Source organism: Rhinolophus sinicus, chromosome 7 (genome assembly GCF_057876585.1).
Source record: "Rhinolophus sinicus isolate RSI-liver-muscle chromosome 7, RSI-T2T, whole genome shotgun sequence".
NCBI lineage: Eukaryota > Metazoa > Chordata > Mammalia > Chiroptera > Rhinolophidae > Rhinolophus > Rhinolophus sinicus.
In genome coordinates, this window is record NC_142507.1 from 6,769,243 (window position 1) to 6,794,318 (window position 25,076).

General features: G+C 37.6%; 1 long non-coding RNA gene across 1 annotated transcript in view; it reads left to right on the forward strand.

Annotated features, from left to right (window-relative positions):
• The window catches only part of LOC141568700 (uncharacterized), a 37,082-nt gene extending 33,955 nt beyond the window's left edge, over positions 1–3,127 (forward strand). Inside the window, exon 4 of the long non-coding RNA XR_016021686.1 lies at positions 7–3,127. This is a non-coding gene — a long non-coding RNA (uncharacterized LOC141568700). The remainder of the gene's footprint in view (positions 1–6) is intronic.
• Positions 3,128–25,076: the final 21,949 nt, after the last annotated feature.

Sequence of the window (25,076 nt, forward strand, 5' to 3'; positions counted from 1 at the left end):
TTTCAGATTTGTTTTCCTGGGACTCAAGATGACATGGAATGTGCATAAGTTTAATTACTTAATTGGAGTTTTATATTAAAACAAATTTAGGAGACAGGCGCTGCTTCCATTTGATTCTGCCAGTCAATGACAAGGAGGAAATCTGAAGTCTTTCAAACATTGGGATGCAAGATAAAAGTGTCAATCCTATCCTCAGAAGTTTCTAAATGGTTGCATGTTAGACATTGTAGATAAAGCCTCTATATAAACCTCACAAAAAGGTTTACTTTGGATGGCAAGTCTACACACTCATAGTAAGTACTATGAATATAAAGGCACATCCACACAGCACTATTCAGAATTTCTGCATTTAGTGTTTTGGGATGGGTAACTGAAATCATTAACATAGAAGTTCTTTACACTTATCTTCAGCACAAAGGTTTTGTCAACTGGTTTTTAAGAAAGATCTGGGACCTTAAAAAGGAGAGGTAAAATATATTGTTTAGTATGCATGTTTGACACTCAGGTTTATTGATATGTTCTGCCTTTTAGAAGATGAATACTATGACAAATGACAGAGAAGAGATTGCACGTCACTATCTCTGTTCTATCTGTGTACTGCCAGTGGGCAAAGATTTCTCATTTCATACATCATTTACAACTTCCTACAGTAATTTTACACAGTTCATATCCTTGGTACAGGCATAGCAATTATCCATACACATATATGCATGCAGGCATCCTGAATATGAAAACCATGCAGTCCTAAAAAGAGTGCCCAAGTTCACACACTCCAACCAGTAAAAGTTGGTAGAAGCCAGTAAGTTGTCCAATTAAAAAGCTTCCCTATTTTTACTGATGCCCCAGTGTTACCTCTGAAACTGGTTGTGTAGGTCTTCTTTTCGACTACCATTGGTAGGAAAAATAACATATTTTCAGCTTTCTTAGCTGCTTCTGTGTTCCAAAATTTACAGTAAGAAAAAAAATCATATGCTTTTTTTTCTACTCATTTTTATTCTTTTGCCTCTAAGCATAATAAGAAAAGATACAATATTGTATTCTGGAACGGGTTAAAAAAACAACCTAAAAATATAGATTTTCAGTTTCAAATGTGAATAAACATTCAAGTTTGACAGCATATTGTTATTTTGGACTCCCTAAACTTATTTTAAGTTATAGTTTTCCTGCTCCTTCATCTAATATAGTACACATAACATTTGGAAAGATTGTGAGCTTCTAAATTGATACATAATTCATAATCTCCAGAGATAAATTCAGAACTCTTTCATTTGTTACCAATAAGCCATAATATTTAATTTTTGAATTTCTAACATGTTTCAAATGTTATTATTATTCACCCATCATACAGATAACTACATGTATCAGTTTTCTGTTGTTGTATAAAAAATTACCCTAAAAGTAGTGGCTTCAAGCAACAGACATTTGCTATCTAACAATTTCTGTGAACCAGGAGTCTGCACAGATTATCTGTGTTTTCCGAAAGGCTGCAGGCAAGGCGTTGTTCAGGGCTGAGTTCCTATCTGAATATTCAACTGGGGAAAGATCCATGCACAAATTCACTAAGGGCACGGCCATAATTAATTTCCTTGAGGTTGTAATGTTGAGGGCCTGGCTGTCAGCTGGAGGTCCTTGCAGGCTATTGGCTGGACATTCCCCCCCAGTTCCTAGTGGCTGCCCTCAGTTCCTTACCACAGGGGTCTTCCAACACCACCGCTTCATCAAAGGTAGCAAGAATGACAGAGGGAGCTGTGATCTTATGTGATTATGTGCGTCCCATTCCCTTTGCCAATTCTGTTGGTTAAAAGCAAGTCACAGGGCTCACCCATACTCAAGGAAAGGGGATCACACAAGGTCATCAGGAGGTAGGGATGACACTTCCAGAGCCTGTCTGCCATATTACATAACGCTAACAATCTAGGTATGAGTCATTCATTTTCAAATAAGTACATAATTCAAATAGTTTTGTCTGAAAATTAGGAAATTTGACTTTGCTATTAGTAAGTTGTATGACACTCAGTAATTGAGTCATCTCTCTGGACCCAGATTGGGTCCACATCTGAAAATGGAGGGGATTGAACTAGAGTGACTGTTAAAATCCTTTCCAGTTCTAGACTTCTACAAGGCCTCGAGTATTTGCAATATGTAGAATTATTCAATGAACTTAATATTTTACTTTTTACCCCAGACATGTATCCAGAAGTGTAAGTCTCCTTAATGGCTTAGAGCACAAAGGCTAAAATCTATTGAGATTTCAATGTAATTTAAATGCATTTTTGTTTGAATGTCTACTCTAAACAAGTTGTGGAAAGTAGAAAAGTTAATGATTAAGAAGGTGGGTTCTAGAGTCAGATGATTGAGTTCAAATCCTAGCTCTTCTTCTCATCAACTGAATGACATTGGGAAAATATTTAATCTCTCTTTGTTGGTCACATGAAATGATAATAGTACCTAACTTATAAGACTGATGCCTCACAGATATTATTTCATAAATATTGGTTAGCTACTGTGGATTTTATTAGCATTACAATATAATGTGTCGTTATGCTAGGCAAGGAAAAGACATACAAGAAACTCTGCTGCCTTCAAGGAACTCACAGAAATGGTGCTTTATTAAAATGGTTTCTCTTTTAGGTACAACATGTCATTATAAAAAATGTTGTATTTCCCTTAAGATTTATTGGGAACCAGGATATAGTTGAAATTCTTGTTTAATTTAATAAATATGGTTACATTAATAATTGAATAATTTCTGTTGGATTTTATCCAACATTCTCAGAAAGAATTAACTAGGGCAAGGGTTTTTTTAATCTAAAAATAAAGCTGCCTTATGAAATGTTCATTTTTATTTTGTATATTCTGTTCTTTTTTGAGATTTCCAGGTACAGCACTTCATGGTTATTAATAAATGGGCCATACATAAATTATGCACTAAGAAAAAATGAAAGACAAACGCACTAAACATCCTTTTTGCTTGTTAAAAGAAACAGTTTTACTGTCTGACATTGAGGATAAGACAGTCAGTATAATTTCACAGAATGACAAGAAGCCAGAGTCACACCCCACCTCATCTTTCAAACTCTCTTTTGTTCTTTACACAGAAAAATCACACGGAATGGGAAATAACCATGGGGGTGGGGGTGGGGGGAACAACCATCTTTGCTCTGGAGGGGAATCCTTGCCCATACACCTTTTCTGAAACTGTTTTTACCACATGCTCTTAGATTTTCAATCTTTGAACTAGTCCTACGACACGGGGACAAACCCAAACCACCAAAAGCAGCAAAATCAGATACTGAAAACTCACATAACAGTGGGTGTTTTGACAGCTGACAAACACATAATATGAATGTAATGAAGTATGGCAAATATCGGTGTACTTCCTGAATATGTGGAGGCCTTTGAGGGACCTTGACCAATGAGATGGATGAAAGCACATCTACTGATAAACCTCTCTTTCCTTTTAACTTCAAGGATAGAAAAGGAGATGAGGAGAGAAATACTATCAAATAGTGGCATCCTCAATTGGTAAAAATCACACCGAATCCTTTTGATTATGTACCACAACCGGAAATTGTCTTTTTTTTTTTTACTTCCTTCCTTCTTTGTTGTATCTCCCCATTTACAATGTCAGATCCAAGGTGGCAAGGATCTTGGATGTCTTGTTTATCACTTCAACCCCTTTCCTAAAATTGTGGAAAGCCATTGTAGGTGCTCAATAAAAAACTGCCCAATCAATGAATGAGGAGTCAAGAGATTTAATTCTAGTTTTCCTTGCAATTAAGTGGCTGAGAGATGGTAGGATAGTCATCTGATCTCTTGGAGGTTCCATTTCTTTAAAATGATGGGGTAGACTAAATGGCTAACGTTTCAGCACTAATATTCACTAATGGTATACCTATTTCAAGGGTTCATTATGATAACCCATTAACGTTTTTACAGGAAACTTAGCTTATGAAACAGATTGTATTTGACTGCTCTTTTCATTTCTGAAACATTTCTCCCATATGAAATTATTTATGATGTTATCGGTGCTCTCCTTAATGTCTGCTTTTTGTTCCTGATTAAACGATGCTTTTTCTTTTTGTATCTGATAAGTCTAATTTTTGTTGTTGTTGTTGTTATTTAGATGCCCAGATAAGGTGAAATGAAAGATTCTTGTGAGGTTACACTGAGGGTTCTTTTTAAATTTTTTAAGTTCATTTTCTAAAATGGTGACTTTCTAGAAAATTCTAAATATGCATAGGTCTATTTGATAGAGGAAAGATAATTGAGGGATTCCTAGTTGTTTCCTAAATTAGTAGTGCTGTGCACATCTAGATACATTGACATTAGAAGAATCTTCATTTACCTCTTTTTACATTACGTGTGGTAAATGTAAATTCTATATTAACTAAACCAGTTTTGAATGGAGTGGTTGACTAAACCACACATTCAGGTGACAGAATTCACAGTCAGTAAAGGGACTGTTGATGGTACTGAAGAACATTTAAGTTCCTTTTGTCCCTTGTGAGTATGTTTTAATTTTTAACTGTCCATGTGTTTCCTTCTCAACAGGGCCTGGGTGTGGTATAATATTTTAATAAGATCAATATATAGAATTCCAAATACATTTCATTTCAAATATAAGCAACTAAATATGTTTACACAGGTATTTAATTTTAACATATATTATAATAAAATATTTTTAAAGTCTTTGATTTTGCTATTGTAACTGCAAATAGAAATGTGATAAATTAATAAGCACTAGGGGATAAGAAATGCTCCAATATTCATATTTAAAGAACACTACTATATTCATATTTTAAAACTATGTCCTTGATTTCATTGAATTTACTTGCTAATTAAATCCCAAATGCTAGTAAGCATTGTTTGCAGATTTCTAACTTCTGGGCAAATGTAGAGAAAATGTGGGCTTATAAAACTTGGAAAACATTTATGTTAATCATTTTTATTGACATGTCTTCCCTCTAGACCATTAGAAAGTAAAGGTAGTCAAAACTAAAGTTCCAAAGAGGAAAAATGAAACTAGTAAACTCCACTGACGTTTAACTTCCTAAGAATTTCAGCGTACAATTTGCCCATACAGGTTCCATTAAAGTTAATGGGAGTCGTGTGACTAATTCTCTCTGTAGGGTACTAAAAATGTACCCTGCAGTATTACAAAGTCTGAACCTAATTTTTACTTTCTCTTAACCTTGATTATGTTACACCAAAGATAGATACTTTCATCACACATATATAGTATATTTTGTATAAAGATTTGAAAATAATCTATTTGTGGGAGAGACTGAATTTATATGGGTCAGAATAGAATTTTAATTAGTGTTGCAAATATGAGTACTGCTTTAATTATAATGATAAAACAAGCATGAGTATCTGTAATTTACCCTCTAGCTATACAAATGAGAACTTAAGCCTCAATGAATTCAATAAATGAAATATTTTCAGAACACTTACTTAAAATCAGGTCTACTTTTTAATCAGTCATGTTTTAAGTGAATGCTTATTAATAGATCATTAATAAAACATGCTTATGGAATGAGATTTCAAGAAAGAGGTGAGACGAATAAAAGGCACAGAAAGTAAAAGATCAAATGGATAATTTTTCATTTTGTTGCAAACAATTTAGTTTTAGTAAGTTACATATCTATTTCATATTAAAAAGTGAGTTCTAAATCTTTTTTCCCCCAGTTATAGATGAAGATAAAACACTACAGATAACATTGCCTGTGAATTCATGACCCTTTTATACTGCCCAAGTTCCCTCTGCTTTTGACATTCAAACTAAAATATTAATCTCGTTTTTTTCCTTTAAATAATTTTGCCTGACTTCTATCACTACCTGGGGGAATGAAGTTATAAGGTTTTATTTTTAAAGAATGCAAAAAGAAAAGGAAAACTATATACATGAATATCCCATCATCCATTTGTCACTGAAATCTGCAGCTATGCTGCAAAAAAGTGACACGCACAAAATATTTCCCAGGCACAAAGGACACTGGGAAAAGGTAGGCCATAGTAGCACACAATAAATAAAGCTGAACACTGTCCAAGGGTCCAGAATTTGGTTTGGATCACCTTCCAGAAGCCAGAATCCTTACCTAACACCAACATAAGTTGCAATTAGGCCTGATCTTTTTTATGTGATAACATCTATCTTCTCCTCTGAATTTTTATTCACAAGGTTCTCTGGGTCTAAATTACAATAGAATCTCATGAGTTTGGGTGGGGCTGGGGTGAATAGTTGTTACAAATAAATTCACAGTTTCCAAGTTATTGAACCTATGTGAGACACTTGGCTCTTGAACTTCAACAGATTTCTAGAGTACCGCCAGCTCAAGATGCCCTTACTTTCAGTTTCCTTGGAAGCATGCAGCCATTTCCAGGTTGTGTCTAACTTTCTTCACTCATCTGCAGACTTACCACCGGAAGCATCCAAACTACGAAGGGATCTTTGGCCCTTTGGACCCGGATTTCCAGGTTGGTTTGTGGTACCGACCTCAAAGTGGCAGAGGCAGAAGACATTTTCCAGCCCTCATGACTTATACGCTACTCTTATAATGTATGGACATGGGAAACTGAAATATGGTGCCTTGCGAGATAGGCCTGGCAGAGTAGGCGATCCAGCCACACAGCTCTTCTATGTGTAGCACCTTTCCAATCTGAGTTGTTCTGATTCTTGAGCTGACTTGATAAGACACCACTCTTTCTCCCCTTTTGAGGACACCATAAGGTGTCATTTGGATTAAGACTTGTTTCCCCTACAAGTAGCTTTTTTTCTTTGAATTTTGAAAAAAATGAGAATCGTGTTTAAGATTTAGTAATGCTGGTAGAGATAACTAGAAATACCCTAGGATGCTTAGATTATTTGTCACTACTGAAAAAAAAATGTTATTGGTCTGCCGGTACTTTGTAACTTTATAAGAACAGCAGGGTGAGCTGAGAAGACTGCAGCTCAGGCTTTGCGTTAAATATGATGCACCAAGAATATGCAGCGACCTAAAAGGTCATACCTGCAAGGTGTGTGTTGGTGTTTAACAGAAGGACCAGTCCTTTCTCATTAGGACAGTGTTTCTCCTGTGGATTTTGGGTCTGATCCTCTTCTTTTCATTACTCGATTTCTGTGCTTCCATTTCTATTTCTCATTCTGATGTACAGCCATTTGGTTCTTCCTTTGCACCAGGCTGGAAGAGTGTTCTTCTCTTTCTCCCACAGCACCCAAATTATACTGAAGTCATTTCTTTAGGAGACTCTCTCCTTAAATAGCAAGTACCCTAAGGGTAGGGACCATGTTTCACCGATGTCACAGTCTGCTTTACAACTTGTGCTCAAACTTTATTGCGCAGAATAGCATGGGACACAGGCTTCCAGAAAGTTCTGTCTTTCAATTTATAATTGCTACACGTTGAATTTTTAAATAGATCTCATTTGCATGACAAAGCCTCTGTCAAGGATATTTCTTTCAGTTTAGTTATTTCTGCCCAAATTTGCTATTCCATAATTCTATGCTGAAAGGTGAGGTTGTCTTTATGTCCCCGTTCCATGAAAATGTGCTCTGCCCAAAACCTTCTGCAACAGGCGTCCTACAAGACGCCTGCTGGTGACCACCTCTGGGTTTTCCTTACCCCTGACGCCTGGCACAACCAGCTGCCTTCACAGCCTCCCCTGGGGCAGGGTCTGCCAGGTCGGCCTTACCATGTGCTATGTGATGATTCAGTTCACCCCAATTTGCCCTTTGGGAACTGCTGTGAAAACGTCTTTTGTACAGTAAATCATGACAGCATTTGGCCTTCATTTGGGGGTGAATGCATGGTTTATATATTAAAGCCACTTCTTTCTTCCCTTTAGAAATACCATGTGGCATCAATTTGTTTGTGGGCACAAATCAAATGGCAGCTTGGGATCGTCCAGATGATCCAAATGTGCTCTATTACGTTTTTAAATGGCATCAGAGCAGTGAAAACCTAACAGGGGGGGAAAAAACACACCAAAAAACTAAGACTACTTGAATCCCCAAGAATACCTCCGTACATCCACAGCAGTCCTCAGGCACTTGTTGAAAATCTGCTTTGAAATTTGAAAAAATGCCAGGGTGTCAATAATACACATCAAGAATGAATATCTTATTTAGAAATATGTACGTGTACCGTGTGTGTGTGTGTGTGTGTGTGTGTGTGTATGTGTGTGTGTGTGTGTGTGTGTGTGTACACAGAGCTGAAATCTGTTCGTTCCATGCAGCCAGCAACATTTTTTACTGTTGGTCTTCAGCCATATGTGAGATGAGGGTAGGGAACAAGAAGCAGTGTCCATGCCATAGCTTCCACTTTTCGAATGTGTCCAATAAGGACAAATATGGGAATCCCTTGAGTGAGTGCTCACTGACCTGCTTCCAGGCCCACAAGGAATATCACAGGCTCTGCACGAAGGGTTTCCAAATTCATCCGTCCAGCCATACTTGTGGCTCTTGTGGTTGGTCTGTGGCCTGCAGCTTCACTTGCCCAGCAGTTCTGTGCCCCAAAATAGGCTCAGGAAGTTTGTGACCATGTTTGGTGTGTTCCAAAGGGGCTGCCATATATTTAATGAGGTTGTGAACATATACCAAGATTTGTACATGGCTCATCAAATAAAATACATCGCCAACCCTCTTTTTACTTCAGTACGTGGTTTGGAGCAGGCTGTTTTATAAGCACATGTGTTTATCATATGACTTGATTTGGGGACAAATATCACTTCTTATATTTAGGATACAGTTTCGCAGTAGCTAAGCTCTCTGCTTCATTCCTCCCTATCCAAGAAAAAAAAAAAAGTTAAGCTGGGAAGCCCTTTCCACTTATTCTCGGCAGGTTTCTCTGGATGCTAAGGTGTCTTATGCAATTCAAATGTGCCTTTCTAGCATGGTGGGGAGGAAAGAAACGTGCAGCTTAAGTCCCTTTTCACCCAGAAAAGGCATGTAACTAATGTCTTTCTGTGTGCTGAGGGGAATAGGCACCTCTTATCAATTACAGGCATTTAGGAGAGCAATGTGTTTCGCTGGTTTGTGCATCAGACGGGGAGTCAGGAGGCCTCAATTTCCCTACCGCTCAACCTCTCTCAGACATTGGGCAAATCATTTACCTCCTAGGTTACTGGCTTTTTTTCTACAAAATATCCTTTCCTAGCACAACCAAAGGAGGCACTGTGACTCACCCTGTTAACAGCTATAAAATGCATTTTTATTCTCTAACTCTGTATCATAACAAATGGAGCTGCAGAGGTGGTCTTTTCCTAAATGAACCTCGGTGCCTAGTTAAATGACTCACCCAATATCTTCCAGTTAACTATATAATATAATAAACCACATTCTATGAATAAGTCAGATGGATAAAATGCCTTTCCTTTGATGAGTCAGATCCAATCCAATAAAGCAGAATATTCCATAGAGTTTATTTCCTGTAATTGGAGGAGATAAAATTGATTTTCCCATTTTTCTCCTCATTCTTTTTTTTTTTTTTTCTACCAGTGTTTGCTCCAGTTACTGACTACAAAGAGAATTTGTCATGAAATTTAAAACTTCACAAACTTCATGGTGCTTCTTTGGGGGAAAAAACAAATGGAGAGCTGGTAGTCTGTGAAATTCTGAGGTGGACTCATCCTTAGAACTTGACAAGAAATGAGGAGATGTGTGAAATGGAGATTGCACAACCTATCTTGAAGCAGAAGACTCATCTGGAAGGTCCTGGCACTCTTCAATAAAATTCGAATGATATTGGAAAAATTAACGTGGTCTTTCTGGCTTCCCCTTGGTCGGGGTAAAGGGTTTGGCGGGGGCAGCTGCTAGGTTCAGGGTGTGGGGCCAAAGGTTTGGCTGGGGCAGTTCAGGGGGCGGGGACAAGGGGTTGGATGGCGCTGCTGGTGAGTTGGGAAGGTCACTCTCAATAGCAACTGCGTATGTTGAGGAGAATGAGAGCCAGGTATGTACTAGATTTGCGACTTTTCTGTAAAGTTTTACAGCATTTCAAAATAAAAAGAATGACAAAGAGTTAATGTGGTTAACAATAATTTTACTGGCATACCTTACTTTACATTTATCTCATGTAGCACACTGTATATATAATGTATGTATGTATATATGCTATGTATTATCTTTATAACACATATACATATATGCTGTACATATCTTTATGTTTTTCAAGGATGCATACATTTACACTAAGGCGTATTCTTATTGTTTCAGTTTCTCTAAGAGTCTGATACATTCCAGAGCAAGGGGGAAAAAAAGCCTTATAAAGCAGTTCAGTAAGACAATACAAAGGGAGACTTTTCAATGTGTAAAAGATTTATTTTGAGTCTTAATAGTTATATTAGTCTAAATGAACCATCATGATGGGTTTGAATACCAAATGAGGATTAAGTGAAAAGGGAACTATCTTTAAGTTTGTTCCGATTTTTGAAGTATCACTCAATTAAAACTTTCTAAAATAAAGACCAGTCATTAGTTCAAGCTGCTTAAGGGAAAATGATTTGTGTCCTTCCAATTAGTGAATGCTTTGTGTGACTATTTACTCCTCTATGAAATAAAATGGGAGGTGTTCGCACAGCAATCCCAATGGCAGAAGTTAATTTTTTTTTCTTTTTTCCTAATGGAGGGCTTAATATAAACCCTGTATTTCTCTTTTAAATGATCAGAAACAGAATTTGGGAACTTTTTAGGGAATGCATCTCAGTTCCCATTTGCGCCCCCTCCCACTCAATTAATTTCATGTACTCAGAAATGATAATTTACAGTTAAAGTGGTGAATCTAAGCTGATTTTCCTTGTTAAAATGAGGTTTTAAATAAATGAAGCAGCACATAATGTGTTCCTGACACTGCCTGTGGCATGTGATGCTCTTTGCTTGGCCACAAAAACGTAACGTCCTTGTGCTGCGGCGACAACTTTTTCTTTTTCTTTTTTTTTTGGGTGACAACTTTTTCAAGCAGATGTACCTTGTACAAACTGACTTGAATGAAGTATTTCTGCCATTGTCTCTCATGCTCTATTTTGAAAAGGAGAATTGTGGAAGAAGGGTGTTCTATTTTTTTAATAGGTAGAATGATCCAGAAAAACAGCAAAACTTGTCTTTCTTGCTCAGTGTAAGATCTGAACTGGATCACTGCATGAAATCTTAACTTATTTGTGAGCCAAGATGCAACCACTCTGCTAAACAGATAAAGCCCTTATATACTGGAGGCGCCAGAAAAATGTATACAAGTGGACACTTTGGTCAACGTTGCTCAATCAGTAGTTTGCCGCCATTAGAAATGTCTGGACGCTGATGTAACCACTCTGAGCACCTGTTGTCATTGCAGAAGTCAAGCGTGACTTGTATTCATCTTTTGTTATCAGTATATATTGAGTATTACAATTTTAATACAGTTTTCCTTCCTTAAAATGTGTACACATTTTTTTGGCACCTCTGTATATATTGAATTGGAGTCTTTAAGATAACAGTGTTTAAAGCACTGTTTGTCTCTGATGGGAAATTAATGAAATGGTGAAATCAGTGTTAGTGTGAGGTATCCACTCCAGAATACTCACCTTAGGGTGGCACTGTGTGCAAAAACAGTTCTTAAGGCAAAAATACCTTTGGAAAACTCACTCTTCCCCCTCAAACCCCATCTTTAATTACAGTGAGGTAACTACACAATGAAGGTCTGGATCTTTCCTGCGGAGCACCCAGGCCTATAGCCCAGCTAGGCCTCATAGTTCCTGGACTCGATGGGGGGTGTGTGAGAGGAATGGTAGAAAGCTAATTGGCAGCCAACTGTCGAACTATCCAGAAGTAACATTTTTAATTTGAAGACTGGATTCTCTAGTTTGATTGCCAGACTAATTTATTTTTGCTTTTATATTTTTAATACAATACAAGAAGATTGTTAAAGGAGAACATCTTTTTTCCCTTATTACATTCTTTGTCCTTTTAAAAAACTTCTACTAACAAAATCTTTGGATTTAGATGAGAAAATTTTTCTTCACGGTTTTCTCTCTATAGTAGCTCTATATGAACATAAGGCCTATATATATATCAATGTGAACTGCAATACTTTGTAATATAACTAAATGAAAATATACTGCCCATTTTATTATGAAATGCTCTAATAACAAGGAGAGAGCCGATGATATTTCCCTTAAAGATACGCCCATATACTACCTGTGTAAACAGATTTACTTTTGTTCCTACACGCAAGCCTCGTATTTTGCAGCTAAAATGTAGACGGGGAGCTTTCACTCGGGTTCTTCGGGAACCTGTTCTCCAGCAGCCTGGAGGGGTTTTGGTGCCACTCTCACGTTGCACCACGTGAAACCCTAGTGAGGCCCACTGATGGCTGACTCTTGTAGAACCGTCCATTCTTGATGGATCACCTACTTAGGAATTTCTGGAGGAAATCGCATGAGGTTTCTGTCAGGTAAGATTTCCTTACACAACAGCCGGTCCTCCAATGGAGAACGTGACAGGGAGCGTGGCACTTCTGGTCTGGAGAGCAGCAACAAGGTTTTCTTTGTGGGTAGGAATTCTGCTTCCTACCCACAAAGGTGCGTGTCAGCCTCTCTACCAGACAGCCACGCCGACATTCAAGGAGGTTGTGAACCATCACAGAGGTCCTGTGTTTTGGAGAACCCCACACTGCTGGCTTCGAGAAACAGGTGAGAAGGAGGTGGCCACCATCAATATGTTAGCTGGGCTGATAACTAAAGGTCAAAACCCCCATAGCCTCACCAACCCAGACAGTGTGCTGGGAAAGACAGGGAAGCAGTTGGAGAGCCGGTCCCTTCCCTTAGCATTAAACACTGAGCAGTCAGAGAAGATTGTAAGACGACCCTGGAAAAACGGTTCTAGAGAAAGGTGGTGGGTGTGGGAGTTGGTCAAGTAGGTATAAGGAGAGGTGAGGAGCGGCTGGTGGAGATTTAGAACGCACAGCACTGTCTTAGTGAACGTGAGAGCGACTTTAAACTTGCCCTCTACTGCCCAAACTTATTTCACCACATCATCTTTCTAAAAAAATAACTATATAAAGAGAAACACACAGAGAACTGGAATGTATTAGGGAATCCTAACATAAAGTAATACACACAAGTGCCATATACTGAGTACTTACTGAATCCACAAATACCGAAGGGAAACAGAGTCAGGGGGTGAAAGAATGGTCTGAATTCCAGTTTGATGATTATATACTGTGTGCCAAGCACAGCAGAGATTTTACATGTAAAACCCAGAAGCGTGTGTTGAGCATTTACTGTATGTACGTCCGGCACTGTTATAAGCACTTTATATTCATTATTGGATTCAGTATTTTATCCCCAGGAGATACACACACGCCGGTACTATGCCCATAGTACGTATGAGAAAGTGAGGCTTAGAGAGATTAAATGACATACACTTAGTAAAAAGGTAGGCAACTTGATTCCAGTCTATCAGGAAAGACAACTGTATTGACAACTAACATAACACATGGTATTAGGTCCGATACTAATATCACGAACAACAGCAACAACAAAAATAAAGTTCTTCATTTAATTTAACAGAGGGGAGGGTTGTCACAAGAAAAAAATATTGGTGGGCAGTCACAGAGCTAATAGCTATAATTAATTATACATGGCCTGCTGGAAGATGGAGAAGGGAGACGAAAATACCACCATTTCTTCTGGAAACAACTTCATAGGAGAATTTGGGAAGGTTGCCATTGTTACTCAAACTTGTAAAGAAAGCAAAACTAAACAGAGTTTGTCGTTGTTGTCTGAAAGAAATGGACTGTATTCAAAACAAGTACTGCCTGAACATGTCAAAATGATTGAATATTTTTTTTCAAATATTGGATCCTAATACAGAGGTTATAAGGATTCAGTCCATTGGATGAGGTGTTTTTAGAAATGATCTGCCTTCTCTGTTCATTCATATCCAATTTGAGAAACAGGAAATTATTCTGGAATCTTTTTTTTTTTTTTCATTATGGTCTTGATGTCAAATTCATTTCGTGGTTGCTGAGCACCTTAAAAATATGGTGGATGGCTGCGACTACCTCTCTGGTTATTTTACTAGAACTGCTCAAATAACAAATGATACAATGTTTTAGATTGCATTTTACTTATTTTACTTGTCTTAATGTTGAATTTACTTAGTATTTTCAGTAGGAATTGTGTTTTGGAATATAAAAATAGTATTCTAAAAGTCTATAAAATGTGGGTAATTTAGAAATATAAACATCATTTCTAAAAATGCATAAATATGATTTGAATGTATGGTGATAAAAATACTAAAATAGGATTTTAATAATACTTTTCTCCTCTATTTAATTTTTTTCTGCCCCTACTAATTACTCTAACATACCTTGAGGTATGTAGAAATAAATTAACTAGGTTTAAGTTATAATTAATTTTTGGCTAGGACCTAGTAGAAAATAATATTTGAACAGAAAATATAATAGAATTGTGACTTCCAGATTTCCATTCTCAGGCCTTATAGGCTAGAAGGCAACTATTATTAATTATCAGACTAAAATTCATAAATCAAACCCATTCCAAAGAGAAGGTGATTTTTCCCCTGATTTTGGCAGCCTTTCTTCCAAACTTTGAAAAGGTTCTTAAAGTTAGTTTACCTGGAAAAACATTTTTATCAGATGGTAACAATTTCACTCACACTTTCTATATTTCTCTATATCCAAGTTGTGATTCTTCTTAAAGCAGAGTTTAACATATATGCAGTAATAATGCTTTAGGAAATTCTTTTCTCTTTTTTTTTTGATATAAGCATATCTCTGGAATAACTTAATTCAGGCCTGTCTGTCTAAAATCACGTTGGGTCTAGATCAGGGACAAGATGGATGATATATTTCCAGTAAATTTAGTCCTGAACCTATAGGTCCTGAAATACTTTGCATTAGTTCTCAAATAATGCAAATAATGAATTTATCCAATAGTCTTAGATAAATACATACACTTTCCAACTCATGGCAAGCCAATTGCTCCTCGTACAGAAGCATAACTGAATATTAGCAGTTGTTGGATAATATGTCTACTTATATTCCTGCAAAAAAGAAGCTGTTGGCAGGCTGACAACACTGTATCGGAACACCCTGGGCTATGCAGGCCCTCTGGGTCCTCGCTAGTGGCAGACTATATAGCTCTCACTTGTTGGTCTGTCAACACAAACGGTGAAGGTGCTCCTTTCCTATTTACAGATGACCCCAGACTGGGAGAGACAGAGATAGAGACAGAAGCAGAGATCGATAGTGAGAGTGAGAGGGCACACTTGAATATTGTGGGAAGACCAAATGAGATTAAAACCTAACACAACCACGTCATGGATTCAATGGAAAGGCCTGAAGGTAAGTTTGAAAATGGAGAGTCGGTTGTTGAAAGGTTGTAGGAAATTTACATATGAAAACATCCTGGGAAAAGAAATTAGGGTTTTTGTTGTTGTTATTGGCAGCAAACTCAGTGAAAAGACAGTAAAATGGCAGGGTTCCCTTGCTGACTTTTATTGTTGTTGTTAATGTAATAAAACTATGAGAATTGTGCCTAAACAAAGAAGATGATGGTACCTCGGGAAAACATGTCCGGTGCCCTGTATTCCGTTCTTGGGAGCACATGTTTAGAGCAGGCTGCCAGCATGGGTGAGGGTTCTAGAATCAATATTCTACTGGTTTAATAAAAAAGTGAATCAGTTTGTTTAAAAAAGTGAAGACTACTACCCCCCCTTCCCTCGTACGCTCTGGTAACCACTAAACTGTTGTCCGTGTCTATGAGTTGTTGTTTCTTTATAGAATTGTACACTTGAAACCTATGTAATTTTACTAACCATTGTCACCCCAATACAATTAGTTAAATGAAAAAGTGAAGACTGACAGTGTAAGAACTCTCTGCAAATACACGAAGAATTCTTTGTAGAGAAGGAATTGGGGATACTCCTCGCCCTCCAAGGAGGTAGAAGGACTGGTAGGTGAGAGCTGTGGAGGGTGCTTTGACTCCACCCATGGCAGTTTTTCCCTCGTCATTATTGCTATTCACCAGTGGAATAGTTTGCCTTACAAGGAGGGTCTGAGTTTTGCATTACTGGAAATATTCAACATAACCGTTACAGTTTAATTTCATTTTTTTAAAACTGGAACTCATCCTATGAAGATGTGATTTGAAAATGAAAGGCTACATAACATGACTAAACAGAAATGAGCAGAGGTATTATATGGTAACACTTTGCTTTTCATCATCTGGATTCACTACACTATTAAGAAGAGAGGAGAGATGCAATGGTCTAGTCTCAGGGAGGTTCTAGCAGGAAGTGAAATCCCTGCTTTGCTTACATGATATAAGATTTAAGACATAAAGAGATGCTCACTTGGGATGCTCATCTGGGATCACGTACGAGGTGAGACTGCGTATCTCACGCACCAGGTAGAACTTTCTGATACAAGCATGGGACAGGGAAGTTCTCTCAAGTAGCGTTACTAGCTAGGTTTACTTTATTTTATTTTTGTTCTATTTTATGAGATCTGTGGTCTTACTTTCAGTGATATAGCAATTTTCCGAGGTTTTCAAGAATACCTTATCTTCACAGCATTTCAGGGCCACCATTGACACTGGATCATTGCACTGTTTGAATATACCATCTTCTTCCACTGCATTTTAGCCTATGATATTCTGGGTCATTAAAACACTGTGCAAAGCTAAGTAATGAGTGCAGTGTCCAGTTTCACTGGATACCGTGTACCTTAGGGGGAATAACCCTAGGAAACTTGTTATGATCGTCTCAGGCCTCATGATGACCAACTCAGCCCCTGCGAACATCATTCAATTACTCATTTCAGCATGGATTTTTCTCATGCTTTTCTTCATGGCATTTAAAGGGCTCTCACATATCTCCTTTTACTGAGGTGGAATGTTATATAATGGCAGAGGTTCTTTGCTTCCCAGATTCATAACGCTATCCTCTGCTTCAAACGCTTTTGGAAACGGATTAAGGGTATCAATGCATAAATAACACCACACTTTTAATTGAAATCACTGCCTTCGTGAAAATGATGTAGTAAAACAATTTTCACAGAAGAATATCTTAGATGCCTTTGTACAATTACCAATGCTCTGTATCAGGAATATAATTTGCCTCAAAGAACATTTTTACGGTAGTTGGATTATTAATGGAGAACAATATATATAATTTTAAGATCTAACCTTAAAAACGGAAATAATATATCAGTTTTTAAAGAATAAATTACACTCACATATACTGTGTTTACGAGAGTTGTTTTGGTATAACAGTTCTTTGTAACTAAGATTAAATTAATGTATGCACAACAACAATACTTCTCAGCTAAATATTATATGATACTCTTCTAAAACGTATCCTTGCTTCATTCAAGTGGGGACAAATCCAGATTTTTCCCAGGGCATTACCAATTTGCTGCTACCTCTTTTTAGCACATCCTCATTTTACCTCAGATATGTACCTTAATATTTTCTGCTCAGCATTAGAAAAACTTCCAGAAAGGGCATTTAAAAAAAATTTACACTGGCCCATTTAACTTCACCTCCACTAATTGTAAGAAATTACACAAAGGGCCCTAGTTGTTACTCTGGAAAAAGGTGGGACACTTAACTCTTTGACTTTGGCTTCAAAAATACTACTAATTATTTTTAAAACATCATTAGAACATTTACTCTATCAGGTTTGTAATAGATTCCTTTCTCCCCTTTTAAATTAAGCTTTATACAGTCTCATTTTTAACGTCTCAGGTGAAGAATCTTTCCTAAGCTCTTAAAAGACATCCTGATTTGAATTAGTCTTGCTCAGAAAATTATTTCTGATGTTTAACTTACATTCTCCTTTATTGAATTGCCGCTCTTCAGACTATCTCACAAAATTAATTTTTCTCATAATTTCCCCTTTAAATCATGGAAGGTAATCTCAATATTTCATCTTTCTTAAGCACACAGTGCAATTTAAATTTGCAGGAAGTCTGAAGGTGACTAAGATTCCTTTAATTTTTCATTTTTGATGAAATGATGCAGATGTTCTCATTTAAATATTGTACCTTAATTTTATAAGAAGGTAAGAATATCCCGTAGAATCTTTAGAACTTATAAATTTTCCTGCTTATCTGATACTTCCATTTGGTTTCTAACCATATCTCAAAATTATGTTCAAAATCGAGCTGTTGATTTTCTTCTTTAACCTTGATCCCAAAATAGAAATCTAGACATCTCTTTTTCACCATTTCTTTTCCTCAGCCATGTTTACTCTAACACAAATTCTGGTGTTTGTAACTCCAAAATGTAATCTGAATCCATCCATATCTTTTTATCTCTACTGACACAACCCTTGCTCAGGCCACCATTATTTCTTGCCTGGGTTTTCACAATAGTCTCTTATCTGGTCTGCTTCCATTCTCACACTGTTTCTAATTTATTTTCACAAAGCAACCAGAGTGATCTTTGTAACTCATGAGTCACATCATGTCACTGCCCACATTAAATCTTTCTGAGCCTTTCCCGTTGCACCTAGAGTAAGATCTGAATTGCTTGGTTTACCAGCTCAGGCTTATATTTCCAACCTCACTTAATGTCACAGGGACACTCGCCCCAGTGGTCCCACCACCCAGCAGGGGTGCACAACACGCTGCTCCAGCCCTGATGGCTTCCTCTCTACTGTGTCCAACACGCTGCTCCAGCCATCATGGCTTCCTTTCTACTGTGACCAACCCAAACGCTTCTACAGCAGGGTCTTTTCACTCTCTGTCCCTTACGCCTAGACTTCTCTTCCCCACATTCCTCACATGGCTGATCTTTCCCCTTCTTTGGACCTCAACTTAAATGGCACTTTTTTAGGGAGTCCTTCCCTATCCACTATAATAACAAAAGGTCACCTCCCTCTTCCAATCATATCTCCCTTATTTCATTATAATTATCTTGCATAATATAATTATTTCTTACTCATTTCTCTCACTCCCAGTAGGATATCATCCGCCATTTCTGTAAGGAACCACGGTTCCATTTAGCGAGAAATGAGACTTCGAAACTAAGATCTGGATATTAAGTGCTCACATTCTTATTGGGGTACCATTATTTCCAATCCCTCCCAGGGGATTTCATATATTTATACACTTCTCTATTATTATTAAAAACTTTGGCCTGTGTCCTTCAAAAAATGTCAAGTTTATATATGGCAAATAAAGACTGAAGAATATTCCAGATTAAAGGAGATTAAAATGACATCATGTCTAAAATGAATGTGTCATCCTGGAATGAATCCCGGATTGGTTAAATTTATGGTGTTTATAGTATTTTATTGGCAGAATCGACACACTTTAAATATGGACTGTGGATTAGATAATAATATTGTAGAAATGCTTGATTTTGTGCTGTGGGTATTCATGAGAATATCCTTATGTGCAGGAAATAATCACTGAAGAATTAGGGACAAGATATCGCCACATCTGCAACTCACTCTCACATGTTCACAAAGAAACACACTCATACCTCTTCCCCTCTCTCTTTCTCATCTGTCCAGTGAAAGAAGTAGAAAAAGAGAATAAATTACTAGCAAATGGGACAAGTTCTAAATAATTAAATCAGAATAAAGGGTGTACGAGAGCTCTTTGTTTTACAACACTTTCAATAGGTTTATGTAAATATAAAAAACTTAAAAATATTTTCAAAGTACGCAGTGTGGTTGCATATCTTTAATTTTTCTGTGGCTACTGCTTTGAATGATGGTGGACTCTTTCCTTAAATAACTTAAACTATACAAAAACAGAAAAAACCCAAAACTTGTTAATACATTTTTATTCCTAATTAAATGGATTTTATAACTGCTCTATTCAACCATTACTGGTCCATCAGGTACAAAACCACATAGAAGAATATTATTGCTTCATTTTCTTTTTTCTTTACAAAGAGAAAATCTTCTAAACAGCTGAAACTTGCCTAAAGCAATTTCAAGATGACCCAACTCTCCCCAAGTGACTTCTCAAATTCTTAAGCTATTATCTTTCTGTTCAAACCCTTTTTAAAACTTTTTCCCAATTATATCAGCCATATAATTGCTAAGCTAAGATTCCTATAGACTATCTCTATCAAAGGATCAGGATAGGGAATGATAAACCTCTTAACAAAAACTTAATTCTGATTCTTTTCCCAGATTAAGGTATCTTAGCAACCTGTGAAGCATTTTATCTGCTGATTCTATCATTGTGAGCACTTTGTTGAACCCTTCAATTGACCTTATACCTGTGCATTTCCCCTCTTGTTGGTTGTGTTGGTCCAGGTTATATAAAATGAGATCAGTGCACAAAAAGCAATGTGATCACACACATCTAAATGTATTTAACCTTTAACACACAATTGGTTCTTTATAAATGTATGAACCAGAATCTTTATTTTTGTTTTCTGTCTCCTGGGAATTACAGGTCTAGTGCTGCTCAATGGGTGGCAGTGATGAGGAATCAGAGCTTGGTTTTCGCTAATACAAGGATGTGAGATGAAAGAAGGGTCACAGCCTGAGTTGCTATAGCCGAGGAAGCCCAACCAGAGAAGCATGCATTGTGGTCTAACTTTCAAGACAATGCTCCTTGTTCCATGACTCCAAGATGGGTGACTAATTGTAAGAGCGCTTCCAACTTCTCTAAACCAGTTCAAGCATTCTGGCTTTGAGTCCCAGGAAGAGTAGCTGATGAGATCAAAGAGCTCCGGTCAATGGTTTTGAGAAATTGCTTGTTATACAAGTGACCAGATTCACCATGTGTGCCACTTTCTTCATCTAGCTTTCCCCTTGATGGCCACTCCGTCTCAGTCTCAGTTATGAACCCTCCTTTGTCTTCCTGGCTGTGTGGGAGTAGTTTAGATTCAGCCTTTCTTCTTTTCTATCTCCTCTCATTCACTACGTGACCACATCCACTCCCAAGGCCTTAAGTATCATCCGATCTCTGGACACTCAGTATTTTTTCCCTTGTAGCCCAGACCTCTCTAGACATGGCTTCCCGACTCCTAAGCAGAGACCTTCTCATAGTTTCCAGGTAGATATATGTAATAAGCTCCCAAACTTAATATGTCCAAAACAGATTCCTGGTTTTAATTCCTAAAATCTGTGATTCCTTCCACAAACTCTCAGCTCTAATAATGGGCAACTCAGTTCTTCCTGCTACTCAGGACAAAATAATTCTTGACTATTTTCTTTCTCTCACACCCCCACATGTAATACCATTAGCAAATCCTGAGGTACTGCTTTCAAAATATCCAAAACTCAGAGCCTTTTCACTACCTTTATCGTTATCACTCTAGTCTGAATAGCAGGAAGTGTTGTCTGCATTACTGCAGAAGCTACTCACTGGTTTCCCCTATTCCACCCTTGCTCCTATAATCCACATTGGGCACAACAGCCGGAGGGATTCTTTCAAAAAATATGCTGGATCATGTCACTCCTCTGGTTAAGTCCCTCTGATGGTTAATCGATGCTTCTTCTCATGGCTTAGAAGACCGTGCATGATGTGGTCCCCCCCATCTGATACATTTACTACAACCACAACTCTGTCATTTGCTGAAATCCTGGTAAGAATAGTTAATTCACTGAATTATGAAATTCATGAAGAACAATGTTAATGAACTTGACCATGAGCCAAGGTACTTCATTGCATAAAAGAGGAGACAGCTGCACTTTGACTTCAGGCCGATTATTTTACGTGTATTATTTCATTTAAGCTGCACAACAAAACTAAACAACTAGACATTATCATAGTCTTATCCAAACATTGAAACTGAGTCTCGGGGAGGTTAAGTAACTTTTTTAGAGGTCACAGGGCTAATGGGGTGTAGAATAGATGCACACGGATAACTCTCTAACTTTGAAGTTTATGCTCTTTCCATTATTCTGTTGAGAGTCTCTTGTAGAGTGTAAAACAGTAACAGTCAGATTCAAAATGAGGATTCAGCAGCAACGCCGATAGAAATTGCCATGATCCTTAAGCCATTTGGTATGGTTGTCAAAGAATGACTTAACCAACACTTAGATTGTCGTACCAGATGGATGCATCCATGGGGCATCCATGGGGCATGGATCTACACTGTCCTGTCACATCATTCCTGGAATGATGTGTGAATCTGGGTGTCATCCTTTAAAGGTTAGAGAAAAACTGATAATTATTCCAGCAAAAGTAACCAGATTGTCTAAAATCCTCCCAACACATCCTAAGAAAAATGATGGATGGAATTAGGGTTGTGTTCTTTGCAATGGGAGGGGTAAGAGTCGGAAGTTCCTGGCCGTCTCATAGACCAGACATTTCAAGCCATTCAGTATGACTCCAAAAAATACAAAACTGCGAGTAGAAGGTAAGGAGAAAGTTTCTTAGGTGAAATATGCTGCTTTGGGAGTTGGATTCCCTGTGACTGGAAGAGTTCAAGGAAAAAACAAACAAACAGGCAAAAGAAAGCAAAACACCCAGATGATCCCGGTAGAGAAGTTTTAAGAGGAATTCAAGGATCGAAGGGGAGATGGAATTAGATAACCTTCGGGTCTCTGCTGACACTTGGATTTCGTGCTCTGTCAGTCTGTACCCACCCGTTAGGGGGTTTAGGGCCAGTGATTATGCAGCCATCTCACCCTACCTATAATGATAAACAGATTTAATTAAAATTTTATCTGCATCTCAGCTAAGAACTCCCTGCTCCCCAAGAGCAGGATAAAATAGACTTGAGTCCCCAGTTCTATGCCCTGAGACAAGTTACTAGGTGAACTACAGGAGTGGAAGGTGGGTCAAGAGAAGAGGGTTTCCTTCTTTGTATTTCTAGGTCTCTGAGCTAGCATCGAATTCAAACGAAGTTTTCTCAACAAAACAAGACAAAAAACACCCCCAACAAACATCAGTGAATTTAGTGAAATTTAATACAATCTAAAAGGGGCTAGGTGGAGAGGAGGCAGGGTTTACATTGCAGCAAATTAACTATTAGGCTGGTGCAAAAGTCATTGCGGTTTAAAAGGTTAAAAATACTTGCAAAAACCGCAATGACTTTTGCACCAATCTAATACATTGGACTCGAGGTGGTTCCGATTTTAAAATGCCCCTGGGCCACCCACATACAGGGGACTACCACTGGCCCTGTAATCTATGTTACATCTTCATGAAAGCCAGTGGCCCTTCTCTCTTTCTTTCCTAATCTCATTTCTCCTCCTCATTTTCTACCTCAGAATCGCTCTCAGGAACTCCAGCCTTGAAGGTCAGCTTTCCCCAGCTCTCCAACTCTCGAATATATCTCAGATCCATCATCACAAACCCAAACATATCAAGCTGTTCAGTAGCGTTGAAGGGTGGACCTGCTTGCGGTAGAAAGCACCATCTCTCAAAAGAGCATTCGTATGACCGAGTCACTATCACGATTTCAAATTTTATTAGTTGACATATCATACCGTTAGAAATGATTTTTAAAAAAATACTGAACATCTGAGGAAAGTTTCTGTCAAATCCAGGACTCCAAGATTAAGTAGAAAGAGGCAGCATGGTGATTTGGAGGCGAACATACCTGTATCCATCCTGGCTTCAACTTGACTGGCTGTGCTACTTTGGGCAGGTTACTTAACTTCCCTGATTTTCAATTCTCTCATCTTAAAATGTGAAGAATAACAATGCATTCCTCGTGGTGTTGTCTGGGTTAAATTACAGAATGCATATAGAACACTTAGCACACTGCTTGTCATGTGGTCAGTGTCTGTGTTAGCCTCCATGACTAAAAATGTTTCCTCACTCAAAAATCTTTTCAAATTTTCTGAACTCATAATAAAAATTTCAATGTCCACTGAAAATTCAGCTTGAAAGACCTTGGAGAGTGTACCGAGGATATTTACCACCAATATTTTTTCTTCTACCTGTCATTTGCCAAACTGTCACTAAGATTTTTTGAAAATATACTTCAATGGTTTCTGTATTGAAGGCAATTTATTTGACTGGCAGAATGATAGAGGAAATATTAGTAAATGCATTTTATCAATTTTATAACTCTCCCTGATAGCATGATATCAAGATTTAATATTGTGATCCTAAATAACAAAGCTGACCCTTGGTAAAATTGTAAATTAGAAACAGATAAATGAATGGGTCTGTATCAAACTAAAATGCTTCTGCACAGCAAAAGAAACCATCAAACCACAAAACAAAGAGGCAACCAACCAAATGGGGGAAGATATTTGCAAACAATGCCTTCATTAAGGGCTAATACCCAAAATACATAAAGAATTTATACAGCTCAACAACAAAAAAAACAAACAATCCAATTAAGAAATGGGCAGAGGACGTGAACAGACACGTCTCTCTAGAAGACATACAAATGGCCAACAGATATATAAAAAAATGTTCAACTTCACTAGCTATTAGGGAAATGCAAATCAAAACCACAATGAGATATCACCTCACACCAATTAGAATGGCTATCATCAACAAGACAAATAATAACAAATGTTGGAGAGGCTGTGGAAAAAAAGGGACCCTCATGCATTATTGGTTGGAATGCAGATTGGTGCAGCTGCTCTGGAAAACAGTATGGAGGTTCCTCAAAAAATTGAGAATAGAATTACCATATGACCCTGCAATCCCTCTCCTGGGTATATACCCGAAAAGTCTGAACACATCTGTAAAGATATATGTACCCTGATATTCATTGCAGCATTATTTATGGTGGCCAACACATGGAAACAACCAAAGTGTTTCTTGATAGATGTCTGGATAAAGAAGATGTGGTGTATATACACAGTGGAATATTACTCTACCATTAGAGAAGATGAAATACTGCCATTTGCGATAACATGGATGGATCTTGAGATTATTATGCTAAGTGAAATAAGTCAGACAGAAAAAGTCAAGAACCATATGACTTCACTCATATGTGGGATATAAAACTGAAAGCAACATAGACATAGGATATAAAGTACAAGTTCAGCACAGGGAAGATAGTCAATGGAATTGTAATAGCTATGTATGATGTCAGGTGGCTAGTAGAATTGTTGGGGTTATCACTGTGTGAGGTGTGTAAATGTCTAATCATGTTGTTTTGTACAGCTGAAACTAATAAATAAATAAATGTTG